At 33.8% G+C, this 17,286-nt stretch overlaps 1 pseudogene; it reads right to left on the minus strand.

Annotated features, from left to right (window-relative positions):
- LOC141499297 (mitochondrial carrier homolog 1-like) overlaps positions 1 to 16,556 on the minus strand; it is a 46,846-nt pseudogene extending 30,290 nt beyond the window's left edge.
- Positions 16,557 to 17,286: the final 730 nt, after the last annotated feature.

Consider the following 17,286-nt stretch of genomic DNA (forward strand, 5'->3'; position numbering starts at 1 on the left):
GGAATTACTGGGTAAAAGGGTCTGAATAATTTTATTGTTCTTTGGACATAATTCTATATTGGTCTCCAGAGGGTTTGGATTCATTCATAACTCCACCAGCAATACAGTAATGACCCAATCCTCCCCCAACCTTTCTAACTTTGATCATTTCCCCCATTTTGTCATCTTAACCAATCTGATAGATATGAGGTGATATCTCAGATTTGTTTTAATTTACATTTCTCTAAACAATTATGATTTGTAGCATTTTTTCATATCATTATATATAATTTCAATTTCTTCTTTAGAAAACTGTCTGTTCATATCCTTTGAATTTGGGGAATGACTTGTAACCTAATAAGTTTGATGCACGTCTCTGTATATTTTAGAAACTCCAAATTGAACTTTCCCTTACCTGATTTCCAAAATATTTTTTGAGCTCTTCCATAGCTTGAGATCGATTCATATTTTTCTTGTAAGTTTTGGATACACAAGCTTTGACTTTTCTTCTTCTACATATGTATTTTGATCCTCCATGGAACCAAAGTAATTGATGATGGTCAGATTCTTTTGCTTCTTTTGTTTTATAATTTCCCCAGACTATGGCTTGATTTTAACTCCTTGTTAAGTTGGGGCTTTGCTTCCACAGTGGAGGGCACACTGTACCAAGCTTTTAACGGGTTTGGCAATTGTTTTCTGAGATACTCCCCAACACAGGACCTTTCTAATGGCTCTGACTACTCTCTTGGACTGTACTCTGCCCTGTGGATGCACTCCCCTCTACCTTGAAACTGGGAGGTACATTCCTTCTACACTATGGCAGTAAAGTTTCCCTTTATGAGACCAAAATTTCAGTATGTGCAAAGCAACATAGTTCTGCCTCATAGATAGTAGAGAGACTTTTTCAATCTGCCCTGATGCCCTTAACACAGTGGGCTAAGCACTCTGTAATCTGTTGCTGGTTGGCTCCACTGCCCTGTTTGCTGTTCACAGGATCAGGGCTGTGCATTAGACTGTGCTGACCTGAATTCCAAACTCACTCTGGTGTGGCAGAGTTTTCCAAGTTTTTCTTGTCGATCCTTGGACCAAAAGGTGTGGAAACCACTACCACACAGTTGCTTTCAGGGACCCAGGGGACCAATGGACTGTTCCTGGATGACTGAAGATGGTTTACTCTGGCTTGGTCAGAGCTGTATTGCAACCATTTTCAACCCTGATATAATAGACCTTTATATCAATTCTTCCGAGTTGTCTTGGGCCAGATAATTTTTTCAGTGTCTTCTCTGGGTTCTGAACCTCTAGAATTTGTTAGAATAACTGTTCAAAGGAATTTGGAAACATTTGGAATGGTCTGAGGGAAGCCTCTGGGATTTCATGCCTTCACTGTATCATCTTGCCATGACACCACTATTGACAATTTTTAGATATGTATTTTTAAAGATACATGTAGTCATATAAACATTCCAATTCATTATTGATTAGTACAAAATTTTAGCAAATTTTAGTTCACATGTATCAGCTTGATTAAAATGTCCAAAAAATGAAAATAATCTGAGGAGAATTTTTGGATAAAAAGGGACTAACACATTGTTGTTGGAGTTGTGAGCTATCCAATAATTATGGAGAACTATTAGGAATTATACCTAAAGGCAATAAAGCTGTGTATACCCTTTGATCCAGCAGTATCATAGAACTATATTCAAAGGAGATCCTAAAAAAAATAGGAAAAAAGTTCCACATGCACAAAATATTTATAGCACTTCTTTTTTAGTGTCAAAGAATTGGAATTTAAGGAAATGTCCATCAATTGGAGAATGACTGAATAAAGTATGATATATGAATGTGATGGAGTGCTATTGTTCCATAAGAAATGATGAATGCACAGACTTCAGAAAAGCCTGGAAAGACATTTATGACTTGATACTGAGTGAAATGAGCAGAACCAGGAGAACACTGCACATATTACCAACAACACTGCTGGATGATCAATTATTATGTATGTCCTTCCTCTCAGCTGTTCCGTGATCAAGACACCTCTAATGAAAATGCCATTCATATGCAGAGAAAAACAACAAACTGCAGTCTGAATGTAGAGTAGACCATAGTTTTTTCACTTTTAAAAACTTCATTTATTATTTCTTTATTATTTCTTTATTTATTATTTCTTTTATTTATTTATTTATTATTCTTTCTTTCTTTCTTTCTTTCTTTCTTTCTTTCTTTCTTTCTTTATTATTTCTTTCACATGTTTTCCTTCCATGGGAGTTTTAAAATTCTGTTTCACAGCTTGACTAATATGCAAGCGTATTAAATACAATTCTACATGTGCAACCTATTTCAGATTATTTGCCATCATGGGGATGGGGAGAAATTGTGACAAAAATGTGAAACTGCATAGCTTGTAAAAAAGATAAATGTTGAAAGTTATTTTTTCAGTTAATTTGAAAATAAATTCATTAAATAAATAAATATGAATTTAAAAACTGTAAAATAAAAAAGCCAATTCTGACATTTTGTAGTTAATATCATTAAAATCAGTCTACTGGTCCACTTTTTTTTTTAGATTTTTGTAAGGCAAATGGGGTTAAGTGGCTTTGCCCAAGGCCACACAGCTAGGAAATTAGTGTTTGAGACCGGATTTGAACGCAGGTTCTCCTGACTCCAGGGCCAGTGCTTTATCCACTGCACCACCTAGGCACCCCATACTGGTCCACTTTCTAAAGAAATTTTCTAAACCCCTCTTAATTCTAATGCATTTTTTCTGTTATTTATTTTTCTTATTTATATGACATATCACTTACTTTGTATACAGTTGTTTGCATATTGTCTCCTCCAGTAAATTGCAAGCCTTTTTTTAGGGCAGGATCTTTTGCATCTTACTGTTTGTTTAAAAAGAGAAGCAAGGTATTAGCACTGTGATTTGGTGAATAGTAGGTGCTTAAGCAAAGTTTGTGAACTCTAGGTAAAGCATTCTAGATACTGTACCACCTAGCTGCCCCAGTGTACATCTATACCATTTCTCTTTTCTCCTTTCCCAACATTTGGGATAGATTCATGGAATCTATCATATAATTGAAAGTCATCCACAGTCTTCTCCACTCTCTTGAATTAAAACTCTTCTACTTTCCTTCATATATTTGAACTACTGATATGAATGAAGCAAGTCTGCAAATGGTGACATTGTTATTAGCTTCATTTTGCAAGTTAGTTATTGCAAGACCATTGTTGGATGTTTCTATTCCTGTTAAATCCTGAGATGGTGGATTGGTCAGTTGGCTTCTATTTATTAAAACCTTTCAAGGAAAGGAAGGAATGAAAGAAGAAAAAAGGGAATGAAAAATAGAAAAAGAAAGGAATAAAAAATAAAGGAAGAAAGGGAGGAAAGGAGCCATAGAGGGAAGAAGGAAGAAAAAGGATGGAGTTAGGAAGAAAGGAAAGATGAGTAATTAAGTGTCTACCATGCTCTAAGCACTTAACAAATACATATTTGATCCTCACAACAATCTCTTAAGGTTTCATTTATATTTCTAGTTTATAATTGGGGAAACTGAGGCAGAGGTATTATAATTGGCCAGCTTGTAGGTGTCTAAGGCCTGTTTAGATCTTAGGCCATGTTGACACCAGTCTTATAGGTTGTCTGAAACTCAGACAAAATATGAATATGCTCAATAATCAAGTCCAAAAGATATTTACATTGTGTCACTATGTCTTTTCTCAAGAACATATTGAGTTGTCTTTTTGAACAATCCAAGTCTCACATTCTAAGTTTTTTTTTTAATTGAATTTACATTTTTTTGTAGGAGTTCAGTTTACTTTTTACTATGGGTCATATCACTACTTCGTTTTGAAGTTTATCTTTTATATAATTCTTGAATGATGCCCCTTTTATCACTCTTAAAGAAAGGTGCTAATTTAAGTAAATTATAATAGGATTAAACAATGTTTCTTATGGTTATTGAAGACTGTATGCTGAAATAAACACCAACATCTCCATCATGCCAAATAATATAACACAAGAGTTGTAGTTTTTATTGAAATTTAATTGGAGAAATTTTATTTTTCTCAATGCCAAATATTTCAAAGGCTGAATAAGTAAATAAATAACTGGTTAGTATGGAAAGGAGAAAAGGTTCTATTAATCAGGTTAGAATATTGAGGCTTTTCCTACTATGCTCATCTCTGTGGTCCCCATTATTGAATTGTTATATTACTGTACATTCATATCATTACTCTCTTCAGGGGTGTTCAAACTTATCTTAGATAAGTTTCTCATTAATCTTTCTGCCCTTCTAATGTATATAGAGAAGCAGTTATTATTTTGATTCATGCATAATATAAATGAAGCAGAGAGATATTAAATGTCTTGTTCATTACTTACCAACCTAAGATCCCAAACCTACATCTTCTTCCCAGGTGTTGACCATGAGGATTCTAAAGATCTTTACATTAGACAAAACCATAGGGCTTGCTATAACAGAGAAAGATGACAATTTGCAATATTATACATATAGATCATAATGATGATTTCAGAATTTCAGAAAAAAATATGGTTGAATATAAAAATGGTTGTACATTTTAATTGTTCATATTGTCTTTATTTAAATGATTTTCAGTTATCTTGCCATTTATTCACTTGCTTGTCATCTCATCCTTTAGCAATCAATGTAAATAAGTACTTATATGAATGATATTCTGAAGGTTCCCCCCCTCCTATTCAGTGCAAATATTGAATGTTATATATTTTTACTGCTTTTCTGGATGTTGTTCAATTTCTATTTAAACTCAAGAACCAACTACTATCTTGTAGTCATAGAACCCAAATTATAGTCTTGACTCCAACATTGACTGTATACTACTCTTCAAAATGTAGGTATATCAATAAATCATTTTGCAGTTAATTTTTTCTCATCTTTAAATTGAGAGAATTATAGGAGATAATCTGCATTTTTTTTCCATATAAAATATAATAATCCAATCATTTTGGTTCAGAAAGATAGCATCTTTAGTATAGTAATATAACAGCAATGTCATAGTGGAAACAGCTTATGGCATCACATGCAATAATCTAAAATCAACTTGCTTCTTATAAACTATAGATTATAGATCTAGATATTAAAGGTATTCAGAATGTATTAACTTAAACACTCATCCTTAAAATTAATAAAATACCAGTACTGTATAATTTTAAAAGGTATTGATCAACAAATAATCTTCTATTGGTTAAGAAATACTGCATATAAACAGAATAAATGAGATTCACAAGTGATTGTTTCATTTTTCAAGTGGAACAAAATGACATCATTATATCAGACTGAAGCTCTAGTGTGTTGGATTGTGATTGACTGAAAATTTTGAGCTTAGAATGTACTACCATAGGAGAGGCACAAAACTTAATATACATGTGTGATTTTTCTAAATATAGGTATCATGCATTTCTTTTAAACTACTTCAGTTATTCTTTGAGCATAGAACCCAGCAACGAGGCTGGTTAATTTTGTGACATTATTTCATATATTGCCTAATGAGGAGTGACTAGATTCACAGACATAAACGCATATACACACAGAAATGTATATAATCAATGTACATATATACATCTATGCTTATATACTCATACACTACATAGATGTATAAGCATGTGTATTTACTGATATGCAATAAAACAAGTATAATTGCATATGCATGTGTATATTTATTTGTATATATATATGTATATAAAATATAAAATTTTATTTGTGTGTATAATGTTGTTGTAGAAGACTCAATAAAATTTCTTTTTTTTTTGCAAAAAATGGGGATAAGTGGCTTGCCCAAGGCCACGCAGCTAGGTAATTATTAAATGTCTGAGACTGGATTTGAACCCAGGTACTCCTGACTCCAGGGCTGGTACTTTATCCACTGTGCCAACTAGCCGCTCCCAACTCAATACAATTTCAAAGGATTTACCATGTATATTTTTGTTAATCTCATGAAAAAGAGAAATGATTTTTTTCTGAATTCAATTTAGAGTATCTTTTTTCCCCACTTTATTATTCTTGTGTTTTCCCCCAGTATTGTTTTTATTGAAATGCATTTTGCAAGACTTCAAAACATAAGTTAAGGAAATCATTTCTCATTTACATTTACAACACATATTTTCTTATTCATTGTAGAGATATTTTATTCTGTTAAAAATATGATGGAATTCTTAGCAATTGGATAAAGGAGCCCTATCAGTTTGGTATTTTACATTTAAACTTGCTTTTTTAAAATTCAGACTTACACATTGCTTATTTTGGAGATTAAAGAAGTTTTTATTATGCCCAAAATTCTTAATTTAAGTGAAGTAACTGTTCATCTTAAAAAAGTCTTATATCTTATTCAATTGACAAAATTTAATTTTCCTGCTATTGTAACATAAAAATAAAGTCTCTTGTCAGTATAATATTGTCAGTTTGAATATTAGACTATATAATTCTATGGAAACTACCGAAATACTAAGAAATTTTTGTATGGAAATATATACTCATATGTATTTATGTATAAATTTATGTATAAATTATTTATACATATATGTGAATATATATATGTGTGTGTACATATGTCTGTCATTGTGTTTGTGTGTTTTGGGTTTTTTGGGTTCATGTTCATCTATCATGGCTAAGGCTGCTCTAGTTTGATCAATAAGGTATTGAATTTATTCCCTAAATTGATCTCAATACTTATCATTTTCTTAGTTGTGCTGTTTGTCATTTGCTATTCACATGTTCTATCTAAGACAGGAAAATGAAATAGAGCTAAAATTATTTTTTAAAGTCAATCTGACATATCAGTGTAAATAAAGTAAGGTGGATATCTGGGTTTAAAGATTTACTGAAAGTTTCAGAAATAATACTAAAATTAATATAAGTAATCCTGATAAGTCTTGATTGAATTTCATTACTTTATTCTGTAATTCCACTAGACTGACAAAACATTAGTTGTTATTGTTCCATATGATGTAGTCACATTAAAGTTATGAGAATCTAACTTTTCAAACTCTGTAGGATACCTACATAAAAACTGTAATTCAAATTTTGTGTAAAAAAGGGCAAGTGTGGGATTCCCTGTTAGGTATTCCATCAGCTTTATTTTCCTGTCCGTCTTAAAAAGATGGTGAAACATTTCTGAAATGTGCTGCTGCTATGTGTATTTGATGTAATGAAGAGTTTAAACTCTGATCTCCAAGTAACTCCAATCCACCTTGATAGAAAATATAGGCAGCTATTGGCATTGCATTTCCAAAGAAAAATTAATTTCTCTAGCTGCAAAAAAGTGATAACATTGGGGCAGTTAGGTGACAAAGTGGATAGAGCACCGGCCCTGGAGTTGGGAGTAACTCAGTTCAAATCTGACCTCAGACATTTAATAATTACCTAACTGTGTGGCCTTGGACAAACCACTTATCCCCATTGCCTTGCAAAAACCTAAAAAAGTGATAACATTGATGCTATTGGATGTAGTACTAAGAAATTATTGTAGTTTTGTTTGCATTTTGTGCCCCTTTCCCTTTTCTGTGATTGAGGTAAACATGTTCACTGGCTGTTGAGTCCAAGAACATTCCTTTATTCAAATATATTCTTCCTGATGTAAGAAGATTATGTTGGTTTAAAGGCTACACCATCCCATTTTTCTGTTTATCTCCCCTGCCTGTTATTTGTATTGAGAAAGTATAAGAAACAGAAAACCAGAAGGGGAGGCAAAAATTTGTATATCTAATTAAATCAAAGTTGCAATTTGAACTGAAAGTAGATGTAAAGTAAATGTTGAATTAGGATGACAATAAAACTCTTTTGACTATATTCAAAATCTGAATACTAATAAATGCTGCAAAAAGGAAATCAGATAGAAATAATTTTCTGTCAGAGACCTAGTATCTAAAGATTTTTTTTTTGTATCATGAAGGTGACGAAATGCATGAAGGAATGAAATGATAATTGTTTGTCTATACTCCCTAACAAAGACAGTTTATTTTCATGAATATTTAACAGTGGTGTCCATAAGTGGTAAGCAATGTAAATTCTGAATTATTATGTAGCAAATTAGTTTATTAATTATAATTTTTTTATTTCATTGTAAACCATTCTTGAATCCAATGGATATTTTATTTCACTGTTGTAAAAAGTGATTGATGTCTAAATTTCTTTTAAAAATTTTGAATTGAATATTCTGAACTTGGTCAAGATGGTGGTGTGAGTAAGCAGGCACCTGGAGCTCTTCCCTAAACAATGTTAAATGAAGCCTCTAGAAAAAAATTTAAAGTTGACTTCTGGGGTGGAGCCAGGTTGTCAGCTTGAACCTAAAATGTTGCGAGAACTTTTTCCTACAGAAGATAGATGAAGTTCCTTAACTGACATTCAAGTTACAGATAGCAATAAGGAAAAGAGAAGATCCAAAGAAGTTTTCAACAGTAGACATCATGGAGGATAAAAAAATGAAGATTTGTCTATTTGCAGAAAAAGGGGAAGAATCAAGTGACAAAATTTCCCTCCACGTTTCCTTCTCACCTTACCCCCCCCCCCCAATCAGGGAACAGTCAAGTTAGTATTTTACATAGATATTTTGATAATTGTGTTTACAAATTTGGAATTTTGGAATGAGGAATTAGGATTAAGAGAAAGAGATACTTGATATAATTTTCATAAAGTTTTTATCAGATTCAGAAGGGGTTTTTCCTGTGTGTTTTATTTTGTTTAGGTTTTCTTCCTCTGAATGAGGATAATATATAGTGAAATACAATTTTCTTAGCTCTCTGGATTGCTGCAAGGAGCTACTTCCATCAAGGTTGTTCATGGAATATTATTTTCACTAAACATGATTTTTTATTGCTGAGTTAAGTTTAGGAGTTTCCTTTATTATTCCTAAACTAATCTAAATAAATGATTTGGTAACCCGAGGCAAACTTTTTTTTTATTTTAAATTTATTTATTTATTTGTTTGTTTGTTTGTTTGTTTTCATATGCTTCTATATTTCCATACACTTCAAGCTACAAAATTTCCCTCTTCCCTCCCTTCCCATCCCTCTCCCATCAGCAGGGTATAATCAGGTTAGGATTTTACATACATATTATGTTAAATTTATGTGAGTTTATTTTATATCCTGCTACTTTGCTGAATTTGTTCATTCTGACAAGGTAGATTTTTTGTTGTTTGTTGAATTTTACAATTTAACCCCCAATCTTGCTTCCCTCCCCCTTACCGCCACAAAAGTAGTCTAATAGTCTTCACATTGTTTCCATGCAATATACTGATTAAAATTGAATGTACTGAACTAGAGAGATCATATCCTTAAGGAAAAAATAAAATATAAGAGATAACAAAGTTACATAATAAAGAAACTTTTAAAAGGCAAAGGTCTTTGGTGTTTGCTTAAACTTCACATTTCTTTCTTTGAATGCAGAGGGTATCTTCTATTATAGATACCCTAAAATTGTCCCTGATTGACCCTGATGAAATGAGCAAATCCATTGAGTTTTATCATCACCCCCATGTTGCTGTTAGGGTGTGCAATATTCTTCTGGTTCTGTTCATCTTGCTCAGCATCAGTACATGCAAATCATTCCAGGCTTCTCTGAACTCCCATCCCTCCTCATTTCTAATAAAACAATAGTATTTCATAGCACACATATTCCACAATTTGTTCAGTCATTCCCCAATTGATAGACAGTCACTTAATTTCCAATTCTTTGCCAGCACAGACAGGGTTGCTATGAATATTTTTGTACAAGTTATGTTGTTAGCCTTTTTTTCATGATGTGTTCAGGGTATACACCCAGTAGTTGTATTACTGAATCAAAGGGTATGCACATTTTTATTGACCTTTGGGAAGATTCCAAATTGCTCTCCAGAAATTTTGGATGAGTTCACAGATCCATGAACAGTGCATTAGTGTCCAGATTTTCCACATCCCTTCCAACATTGAACATTGTCATAACAGGTCATATTGGCCAGTCTGAGAGGTATGAGGCGATGTATTGTTGATTTTAATGAGGTTTGGAATCATTCCTGTAAATGGCACTCTCACGCAGTTGAAAATGAAAGCATTTTAATAATGCAAGGAATAGATTGCTTACAATAATATTCTATACAGCAAATAATATATATATGTCTATATATATATATATATATATATATATATATATATGAGAAAGGATTATTAATACTATAACAAAAGTAGAAGAGAAAGATAAAGAAAACATCACCAATTCGGGGGAGCACCAACTCTTATTTGCCTTGGCTGGAGAATTCTGATTGAACAGCAGTCTTTGAGTCCCCAATAGGAAAGGGACCGAGGTAGAAAATCTTCTCCATGGGTGATATTCTCTTTTTTCTGCTTCTTCTCCTTCTTTATAATGAATGATTGGACTCTCAGGATATTTATTAGGGGAGAACAAAGGTTTATTGCCAAATTCAATTAGAAAGGATCCCAGAATTCTTATCATGAACGTAGGAAGTCAGTAAGTGTTATGACGTTAGGAAGATGTCATATGGGGCCGCAAGACACAACATAATTAAGGTCAGTACTGTGAGAATAGCCAGTTCCTTTCAGTACTGTTTATGTTCCAAGGAATGGCTAGTTCCTGGGACTCTAAAAACGTGGTCAAATTACATAGGACATGTTCCAGGGGGGAAGGAAACGTTCTCATACAGGCTCGAGTGAACTTACTCATATAAGAATTTTAATTTCTTATTCATTTGGCCTTAAATTCATGAGAAATTTATGAGGATGGGACTATGGGGGTAAACTGATTATAAATTTGTTTCATTTTAGTATACATATAACAATTACAAATGCATAATAGGATGGAAATCATTAACAATAATATAGGGATAGCTAAACTGTTAAAATATTTAGTATAAAGAAGGGTAGGCAAAAGGTAACAATTTGGGGACCCAAGTCAAATTCTTAATTATTAGAGGTTAAACAAATGTATTGGCAAGATACTTCATATAACATTGAAAAGTTATAGAGAGGATATGCAATTAAGCCACATAAGTTAGAGGAGTGTGAGAGAAGGCAGGGCTCCATCTGCCCGGGTCATCCTCCCACATACAATACCCTGGTCAGTAAAAGTACAGTCCTGTAAAGTATGAATTACATTGTCTTGATCTACATAGTTGCTATATACATGTGGCAAAGAAAAATAATCATGTAACACAAAAGGAATCACATGGAATTGACACATAATTTTCCACATATGAATGTGATAATATACTACAATCCCACTACACCAAAGGGGAGTACATCAAGCTCGTTCAGGTTTGTTTTGCTTCCAATATTTCATTATATTTGGAAACAATACATCCCAGATATCGGTATCTCCTTCTTGTAACAATCTTTGAGCATTCTCTTTTTTGTATTAAAGTGTACATGTTTTATAAAGAACATTTGGTCAAATTAAGCAGAGCACTTATCTGGGTATCTACCTGTATATTAGCTAGAATGCTATCATTAAAAACTTGTAAGAATTGGCCTTGGTATTTTAGGGTACGTTGGTGTGGCAGGATCGTTGTGGGCAATCAGTTAGCATTAATTGTTAAAGCTTGAGATACATATCATCCAGCACTGTGCAGTCTGTTGGCCAAGGTCTCAAGATCTATAGAATTTACTATACCCAAACCTGTTCCAGCTCCACCAAGTAGGGTATATCAAGCTCTTTTAAATCTATTACAGGGCAATAAAGGTGGGAAGGACACATTATAATAAAGTACAGTTTTATGTTGAGCAATAGATATATTTACAAAAGATTTAGGAACTAGTACTACTGAAGGAGGATGCTGATTAGGTGGAGTCTCCAGTAACAATGATATATATATATATATATATATATATATATATATATATATATATATATATATATATAGTATCCACATAGTTTGGTTAACTACAGTGGAAGCATTAGAGCAGACTAAATACTGGTATCTATTTTCAGTAGTAACATTAATATTATAAGTAGAGTTATCTATATTCCACTGTGTACAATTATTAATTAGTTCTTGTTCCATTGTTGATGGACAACTTTCAATTAATCTGTTACACTGTGAGGCCAGGGATGCAAAGGGAAGAGGAGTAATACAACATGAAATGTTAGAAGGCGCTTTCAGGATATAGAATGAAGGAGTCTGATAAAATGTAACATTAGTGATAGTCCAATTAGCAATGTTACAAAAGTTGAGTGCAGGGCAGTTTCCCTGTTGTGAAGGGTCAATAGCCAACCACCAATTCAATTGGATCTTGTCCCCAGAGAATCTCAACCGGGCTCCCGGAGTCCAAGTCTGTACTGCAGCATAAAACCAGAAGCCTATTAAACACTTAATTCCAAACGAACATTTGGGTTAGTGGAACATGATGCCAAGTGTCATCTCCTGAATAACAAATAATAGCTGTATTATTATTCCCTTGGGCTATTAATTCAGCTGGCCTAGGAGCGTCTCTAGGGTGTCTTTTTATCCTTACTTTGATTCCTGGGATTATGTTCTCGGGTACCCATTGCATTTCATCTGAGCTACCAAATACTTGATCCCCTCTAGTAGTCTTATCAGGGGATTGGGTTTTTCCTGTCCATTGTCCAATGAGGTATGGTTATATAACCATCTGACATATCCTTTCCCCAGTCTTACTGGAGTAGGTTTCAGACACATGGGAATTATGCAAACAAACTTTAATTTCTCCTCTATAATCATTATGTATTACTCCTCCCAGTACATGTACCTGTCTGTGCCTTATTGCCCAAGCTGGATATAGAGAATAGCTGACCATAATATCCAGTAGGTAGTTTGACCCCAATACCTGTATTACATGATAATTGGCCTTGAGGTTTTATTTCCACATCATTTACTACATATAAATCATAGCCTGCAGACCAAGTGAGGCCCTCCAAGGCTCCCTGGCATTATCATGAAATTTCCGCCATTGTATGGTAGGAGTGTTAGATGCTTTCCTTATTTGTAAGTTAGGAGTCACCATTCTGGACAATGGAGTATCTTCTTCATCAGCCAATGGTCTATTATTTAACTATCTCAAAGCTTCAAATAAATTTTCCTTCCATTTCTTTAAGTTATTATCCCCCAATTTCTTTAAACTTTCTTTTAACAGGCCATTCATCCTTTCAATGAGGCCTGCTGCTTGTGGATAGTATGGGATATGATACATCATTCAATATTATTATATTCACAATAAGCATCAATTTCCTTTCCCTTGAAGTCAGTTCCATTGTCACTCTGGATTTGCATAGGAGTGTCATAATATAAGGAGATGATATCTAAAGTCATACAAGTATTTTTTTGAGTTGCTCGTCTACATGGGCAAGCAATTAGTATTCCTGAATAAGTGTTACACAAGTATAAGCATATTGGCACACTTGATTTAGAGGTAATGGGCCTATATAATCAATCTGCCAAATCTGGGCAGGCAAAGTGCCTCTAGCCAATTCTCCAGTTACAGTTCAAGGTATGGAGTGCTGACAAGAGCTGGCTTTGGGGGAACTCCTGTTTAAAAATATCTAAGGGTATATTAATTCTTCTAGCCAATGCCCACCTGTAAGATACAAGAGCACCAAGATGGCCTGCAGTGATGTGAATCCATTTTCCTAGCATCAAATCATCCCTGTTCTCCAGGGGCATCATTTGCAGGGATTTTCCTTCTACTTTTGAGAGTTCATCAGCTTGGGCATTATACTCATGTTCCACCGAATTATCTTTCACATGGGCATCTACATGAAACACAGACACATTAGTATACTGGACTCAAGTACATTTATCTTTCCAAATTTCATAAGCCCAAAATTGTTTTCCATAAAAATCCCAATATTTTGCATGTCATATGGTCATCTAAGTGGTTAGGTCATTAGCCACTACCCAGGTTTCTGTAAAAAAATAAATATGGCATTGTCTCCCCTTCTCCTATTTCAATATTTGACATACAGACATCGGTTTTGTCCACTGACTGCTTTCCTGTTCTTTCTAAAATATTATTTGTTACAGCGTTCCATTACCTAATTTGTCCTAAATATCTAGCAGAGCCATCAATTAAACCAAGTGTTTTTCTTTTATTCAGGACTCAAGGCATCCTATCCTTGATTCCATTTGACTGGTGAAACTGCCTTCTGAGGGGGAGTGGTCAGTGGAGACTGCACTGAGGTTAATTCAGATACTCTTTCAGGCAGGGGAGAGACACCAGATTCTCCTTGTTTAGTTCTGTTCTGTACGTACCATTTCAATTTAATTATACTGGACTTCTGTGCATATCCTATCTTATGAGAGATCAGAGTCTCCATTTATCCAGCTCATAATAGTTATTTGGGGACTTAACAGAAGTTCATGATTTAAAGGGAACTGTTCAGTTTCTACTAATGCCCAATATGCAGCTAGCAATTGTTCAAAAGGAGTATAGTTCTCTCCCACAGGTAGCAGTCTAATATTATTATTTTAAAATTGCCCCAATCACTTTTAAGAACATATGTCAATTTAGTACAAATCTGGGTTGCCAATCCCAGAAGAAATTCCATAATTTATTAGTTGATTCATAGCTCTCTATGTTCTTTCCTACTTTATATTGATTTAAAATCAAATTTCAAAACTTCCAAAACCAATACCTTATTCATACAAAGTCAAACTTGCTCATACCTTCATTCTACATGCTTTAGCTACCATAAATTAAAAAGAACCTAACCTTATCTATGCCTCTTCATTTTCTTTGCACCCGCTCTCATTATTCTCTTCACAGGTCCTTAAATCCAGTATTCAGACTGCACAACTTGCATTTCCTCTTAACAAACTACTTAAGCATATTTCAGACTTTATTCACCCCTCCTTTCTTCTTCTTTTATTTTAACACATAATGTTCATGACCAGATCCAATGATTTATTTAAAACCTTACTTTTGCAGCTAAACAGGCATAGTTCTATTTCCAAATTCTTGGGCAAGATTTTTCAATGTCCCTAATTCCGTTGTATACTTAAAACTTTACAGATTGTAATGGTCTTTGTACTTTTGCAAGAATAATTTCTCATCAGGTAAATTGAGAGTCATCCCTCTTAAAAATGTACTAATATGTACTCTGGGATAAAGGGAACAATCATCACTGAGTACTCCTTTTTTGGGTAATTGACCTACCTTGATCATTATTTTAAATTGTTTTACCTAAATTTCTTTTCCCCCCAAGCCTGTAATTTTAACAGACATTCCATTTCTAAATATACTAGGATTGCCATCCATCAAAGAGGTCTTGCCCCAAATTCAAAACAAAACAAAACAAAACAAAGAAACTTTAGTAACAGTTGTATATCCATTTTTCTAATTTATAATCAAAGGCACATGGGGTCTATAATCATTGTGTAGGATGCGGGCATGTAAGGCTTGACCATTATCCTACTCTCCTTTAAAATATTCTAATGAGGGATACAAGGATGGGGGGGCGGAACAGTAGGCTCCACATTCAATGTAGAAACCTTTCCTTTATCTCCCACCTTTTTACAGTATAATTGATATATTTCAAAAGTACCAATGCCATCTATCTCCTCCCTTCATACTCTTGATTTGAGTAAGGCAGAGAATATTTCATTATAGGACACACAAGCATTTGATTTGCGATTCCTAGGTTTATTCCATTCTCTGGGAGCAGGTTCTCCTACATCTTTAAATTCTTCTAATTCTCCCAGCTGAGATAATTTATCTATCACTTGTCCCAGACATTCTCCTAAAATAAAATTTTGACACTTCAACATAGACCTTCGCCCCTGTAGGTAAATCAATTCTTTTTTCCATTTGAACTTTCTCTTCCTCTTTCTTATCCAAAGCTTGACATACCTTCTGATACATGGTTAAAAGAGATTATCCCCTTCTGCAAATAACATTCATCTCCTTTCCCTTTTCTATGGTAATTTTACTTAAGTACTCAGGAAGTTGGGGAGGCTTTCCATCCCTGACTCGGCTTCCCCAATCTTCACACTAACCAGTATGGTATTTTGAGCCCAGACCTTTGCTAAAGTAGAAAAGGGAAGGTCTTCCCATCCCAGTACTTCAACAGGGATGGGGATTTCTGCTGTTTTCTTAAATAGAGGCATTTACACAACAAATCCTGTTTGTGACACCAATTAATGTATTGTGATTTTAATGAGGTTCTGATTCTTTCCTCTAAATGATGCTCTCACACAGTTGAAAATGAAAGTATGTTAATAATACAAGGAATGGATTGCTTGCAATAATATTCTATACAGCAAATAACATATATATATATATATATATATATATATATATATGAGAAAGGATTGTTAATACTATAACAAAAGTAGAAGAGAAAGATAGAGAAAACATCACCAATTTGGGGGAGCACCAAATGTAAATCACCTTCGCTGGAGAATTCTGGTTCAAAAGCAGGCTTTGAGATTTGAATGGGAAAGGGCCCCAAGCAGAAAATCTTCTTCTCCATGGGTAAGATTACCTTTTCTGCTTCCTCTCCTTCTTCATAATGAATGATTGGAGTCTCAGGATATTTATTAGGGGAGAACAAAGGTTTGTTGCCAAATTCAGTTAGAAAGGATCCCAGAATTCGTATCATGAAAGTAAGAAGTCAGTAAGTGTTATGAAGTGAGGAAGATGTCATATGGGGCTGCAAGACACAACATAACTAAGGTCAGTATTGTGAGAATAGCCAGTTCTTTTCAGTTCCAAGGAATGGTTAGTTCCTGGGACTCTAAGAACATGGTCAAATCACATAGGATATTTTCCAGGGGGGGAAAGACACATTCTCAAAAAGGCTCGAGTGAACTTACTCATACAAAAATCTTAATTTCTTATTCAGGTGGTACCACAGAAGTGTTTTAATTTTAATTTCTCTATCTATAATAATTTAGAGCAATTTTTCATATGACTGTGGACTGCTTTGATTTCCTGATCTGCAAATTGCCTCCACATATCCTTTGACTGTTTGTCATTTGGATAATTGCTTTTTTCCCACAAATTTGATTCAGTTCTTTATATATTTTAGAAATGATTCCTTTGTCAAAAATACTAGTTGTAAAAATTGTTTCCCAGTTTACTACATTTCTTTTAAGCTTGGTTACATTGCTTTTGTTTGTGGAAAAGCTTTTTAAGTTAATGTAATCAAAATTATCTACTTTGATTTTAATGATATTCTCCATCTCTACCATGGTCATAAATGGCTTCCTTTTCCATAGATTTGACTGGTAAGTTATTTGTTGATCTACTAGTTTGCTTATAGTATTTTATTTTATATCTAGATCCATTTTTATCTTATCTTGGTATAGGGTGTGAGATATTGGTCTAAT

This window comes from Macrotis lagotis, chromosome X, assembly GCF_037893015.1.
Source record: "Macrotis lagotis isolate mMagLag1 chromosome X, bilby.v1.9.chrom.fasta, whole genome shotgun sequence".
NCBI classification, from domain to species: domain Eukaryota; kingdom Metazoa; phylum Chordata; class Mammalia; order Peramelemorphia; family Peramelidae; genus Macrotis; species Macrotis lagotis.